Genomic DNA, 5,379 nt, shown 5'->3' with positions numbered 1-5,379 from the left:
TTATAAAACATCTTAAGTTATTGTATGTGTTACAAACAATTATTGTATGGAAGGAGTTTTGAATTTGATACTTGTTTTAATTTAACTTGTGAAATGTATGGATCGATTTTTATAATGTGTTGTTGAAATAAATATGTTAATCAAAGTGAGGTTTTAATAATGTAATGACAGGTTACAAGTAATATCAACGTCACAAAAATAATAAAAACAGAAAATAAGTTTTAGTGACGAATTTTTCATCACAAATATGGCACACAAAAAATTGTTTTAGTGACAAAATATTTCATCACTAAATGCAGTGGAATTTTGTAAGAAATGGTTTTAGTGACGAAATTTTCGTCACTATATGTGCATGGATTTTCTTAAAAATAGTTTAGTGACGAATATTTTCGTCACTACATGTACCCGAAAATAGTTTTAGTGACGAAATTTTTCGTCACTAATAATATGATTTAATAACTGAATGGTTTAGTGACGAAATATTTTCGTCACTAAATACTGTTTTTAGCGAGGAAAACATTTAGCAACGAAATGTTTCGTCGCTAAAGTTTTTTTTTTTACCAAATCGGACTTTTAGTGACGAAATTTTTCGTCGCTAAAAGTCGTCAGGACTTTTAGCGACGGGGCTACAGTGACGAAACGAATTTCGTCACTAAAAGTCCATTTCGTCACTAAAGGTTCTTAGTGACGAAAAACTGGACTTTTAGTGACGAATTTTTTCGTCACTAAAATACATTTTCTTGTAGTGAGTGGTGGCGATGACAAAAAATATTATATATAGTAGAGCAGAGAGGTTCCTAGATACAACCTAGGATTGACCCACGTATTGTTGCCTACTGACGCAAGTGATTTGAATATTAATACAGAAGAGACATAATATCATTAATAATATTTATACAAATAAACCTATTATATAATTACAAGACAAGATATTCACCGAAACTATCAACTAGATTATTTGATAAAGTCTCATGAAGTCAGTCTTTGAGGGGATTGAATAATAACATAATTTAGCTCTAAATCAGTTTAAGTTATTTTCTTCAACTCACAAAGAATCCGTTTGGATACAACTTATTTTTACTGAAACTGAAAATTGAAAATACCGTAGCAAAATAATTTTTAAATATGTGAATATGCTGTGGGACCTATGAACAATGCATGAACAGTTCGTGAACAGTGCATAAATAGTGCATTTTGTCTCCTGCACAGTAAATTTATGTGATTTACTGTTCATGAGCTAAAAATATATATATATAAAAAAAAAAAAAAAAAAAGGTAAATGCATAGACATAGATGCGGATCCAAAACTCACAATAAGTGTTAATTTATAAATAACAACAAACAGAGTTTGACCACAACTTGTACTCACTATTTTTTATGAATATGAATTTTGACAAATTCACTATTGAATTGCATTTTTTTTTTAAATTTTTCATACATGCAAAATTTCAAGAAAATTAAAAATTAATAACTATTTCATCAATCAAAATTTTAAATTCCATGTTTTTGTAGTCTAAAATTGTTTATAAATCAAATAGTAAATAATATCCAATTGATACAAAATTTAACATGTGTCTTTAGAACATAAAGAACATGTAATCTAACTATTAGGTTTTCAAAATATGTAACTATATTAATGTTTTAGTGCAAACCTCTAGCCATTTGTAGCCAAACTTTGTTCTTAAAAAGTCATATAACAAACTATACATGTATGATCTTTTTAATCGTGATACAATGAATTGAAGGAAAATAGTTAAAAACCAATTTTGAGCTAGATTTTTTTCATTGAACAATTCAATAAATGAGAAGGTGTAATGTCTAATCCATAAAAAAATTAATTTCTAATATAAGGCTAGAAACATAACAATGATTCTTTATACCCAGATGGAGCAAGTGAACAGTTGGTTCTATATATAAGAACCAACTGTTTAGAAGTTTTATATATAAGACCAACTGTTTAGAAGTTTTATATATAGAACCAACTATTCACAGATTCTAAAATCTTTTAAGAATTCATACCCAAATGGAGCAACATTTGTCAAGTTTTGGATGTAAAATAGCAACGGATGGGTATTTACCCCCCAATATTAGTACTCTTATATGCGTAACAAATGCTCCGTCACGTGCTGATACTGCAAATGAGACGCTCCCATTTCATGGACCCAAAGATATCCTATAAGGCTTACTAATGTGTTTGCACTTTAATGACTCACGCGTGATCACATGCATGTATAACTAACTCCTACAGCTGCTTGATTCACAAATACTATCACATTTTTCAATAACGAGGTGCCCTTTCTTGATCTCAACATAAAGAAAACTCAACTCTACTTTTATTAAAAAACTGTAGAAAGTACAAACCCAGGGCAAAAGAAAAGGTAAACCATTTTGTTTACAAATGGCCCTACAACAGTAATTAAGATGTATTTATTGTTTAATTAAATAATGTTATAATGAATTTTTTTTTAATTAAAGCCAAATTATACACATATATTATGAATAAAAAATAATAAATAATTAAAAAGCACACACAACAACAGTGAATTTTTATGTGTAAACTTATAAAACTTTAACAATGAATTTTTATTGTAAACTAATAAAACATTAACAAGTATTTTTTTCTTTGAAAAGTGTGCATTAAGTTTGGCACTGCCAGCTCAAGATAAGCGCAAACCAAGACTAGCATTTGGGTTATATAAGTATATATGTACATGTTTGGAAACCTACGAAGGAAAAATGGGATGTTATATTGGATTGAATTCTGTATTCTTATTCTGATGCGCTGGAACAGGTAAAATGCACTGCAGATTTAGACCCAAACTTTAAATGTGTTGACAAGTTCTTGCAAGTTGTATACATTATTATTATTATTTGTTGAAAATCCTACTCACTCCGTCCCAATTTTTTTGTCATGTTTGAAAAGTCAAACTTTTTAAGGGAATATCATTTATTATCTTGTCTATCTTTAAAAATGTGTAAGTTTTCAAAATTACCCTTAAAAAAATTTATCAAAAAATTGAATTAGTAAATTAATAGGGATATAATAGGAACATTAGTAAATTAATGACTTTTATTTTAGAAACAGGACAATATTTTGGACATCTCAAAATGAATAGAGGACAAAAAAAAATGGGACGGAGGTAGTATATATTAATTGGAGGGTGCTTTCCTCGAAATTGACATTTATGAATAATAACTCTCTATTGTATGCGGTTGATTGAATTTTTTTTAATTAAAAAAAAAATATTCTCTATTTGTTAAAATACATGAATAAGTGCAAAGAATATGTATGTATTTATGTGCATGCATATCTACTGACCTTACTTGGGATCCTCCGGCCATGAAAAACCGAACCTTGAGGCACTGTTCCGTTGAAAGAAGGATTTGGATGCACATATATAGAATAGAGACCTTCGTGTCCTTTAAAGAACAACTCCCAAAGTGGAGCTAATGGCATAGCCCCTTTGTCAAAAACATGAACGCAACTTTTGGTGTGCGATTGAAAGGTAATTCGCGTATCCTGGGCACCATGGAACTCTCCATAGCAACTCTTTGTCCTCCATATCGTGCATAACATCTGGTGGTTTTAAGTATTCTTTTAATCCACTCGGGTGAGATTCTTGGTTTTCAATGAAATCAGGACAGGGGGTGATGTTGGAGATAGGAACTGGTTGAGCTGCAAGTTGAAGGGGAAATCTTTCAGATAGAAACTGAGTGTGAGTCCAAGGGCTAAACCGGAGCAAAAGATAAGAAAATAAGAGACAAGGTTATGGAGGTGCATTTGGGCATTGAAGAGCTTTTGAATTGAGGTTGGCGAGGCTGCTTGTTGTTGTTGTTGTTTATTCTTCATTTTGAGAGACAGAAAAGAGTGAACAAAGGATGTTGTTTGTTTTCCAATGAAGCAAGGTTAAGCTTTTTATTGGGGGGAGAGAGAGGGAGCCGGTAAGCTTCACGAAGCATGGGCCTCTCTACTCAAAAGAGATTCTTGAATTGTTCTCCGAACATAACTATAAACTATATTTATAATATTTTAAAAAAAAAAATAGCCGTGACTTACATTTCATGTTTCCCGTTAACTTTGAATTGGGCTCCTCTTACTTGTGTTTTGTATAACTTTGAATTGGGCTCCTCTTACTTGTGTTTGTATTTATAATAATATATATTGATTACTTTTATTTATATATTTTACTTGTATGAAATATATACTTATAGTCTTTTTAAATCAAGCAACTTAAGCATAACAACACTTAGACTAATTCTAACACCACACGCGAAACAAAGCTTAGACTAATTCTAAAAAGTAAAAACACACTCACACACGAAACCAAGCTCAAGAAAAAAATTATAACTTGTATTTACATTCATATAGTGCCTCTATGGTCTCTAGTCCCTACCAAACTCTGGTGAAAAGGAAATGTCTCAGACATATGCAACATAAAGGAAGATTGATAACATTACATCAACATTGCCTAAATCTGCCTGGAGATTATTATTATTATTATTTTAAAGAAAAGTAAAAGGAGAATGAAGGAGACTGTAGCAAAATAATTTTTAAATGTGTGAATAGTATCGTGGGACTCATTTTTAATATTTTTTATTGTGTGAACAGTGTATAAACAGTAATGAACAGTAATTTTTGTCTCTCGCACAATAATTTTACTGTTCACAAAAAAAAAAAAAAACGCTAAATGATACAAAACGTGGACGCCGAATCCAAACTGGGTCAATAGCCCATACCCATTAGATGAAAAATGGTCTCAAAGTCATTTGCCCCAATGAATCTACATTTCGAAGTAATTTCGTTGCATATTCTTCACAAAAATAGGCTTATCATCAAACGGCCATTAGTGCATCAAACCTATATTACTAGTCCACCAAGCATATATAACCTCTAAAATATATCAGAACAATTAATAAACGGTTAGCAGTCATAGCATCATTAATATCTCTGTTGCACGATTTCAACACGTGCCTTATCATGATGTTCATAAGTGGAATATAATAAATAAACGACTGGTTCAGATGAAAGCAACCAAAAAAAAAAAAAAAAAGAGCTCAGACATATCATTGGTCCACTTTCTTTGGATGTTTGTTGAAGACTTTCTCAGGCATGGTGGGTCACTCCTATGTTCTTTTTGCTGTCGGGATCCCAAATCCTCATATTATTATACCTTGCGTTCTTGGTGACCATCTTTTACATTCTGATTGGACTTAAAGGGAGAATCAAAAGTGCATAAACCTTTATTCACCATTGTTTGACTGAATATTATACTAAGGTTCATAATATTGTAATAATGGAACAGTACTATATAGTAGATACGCGGTGCAGAAGCATGGGTAAAAATTAATTCCACGAGGGTGAAGGGAAACTTCCAAGCA

This window comes from Quercus suber, unplaced genomic scaffold, assembly GCF_002906115.3.
Source record: "Quercus suber isolate HL8 unplaced genomic scaffold, Cork oak 2.0 scaffold_140, whole genome shotgun sequence".
Lineage (NCBI taxonomy): Eukaryota > Viridiplantae > Streptophyta > Magnoliopsida > Fagales > Fagaceae > Quercus > Quercus suber.
The sequence above is the reverse complement of the archived record's forward strand: the minus strand, read 5'-3'. Positions refer to the sequence as shown.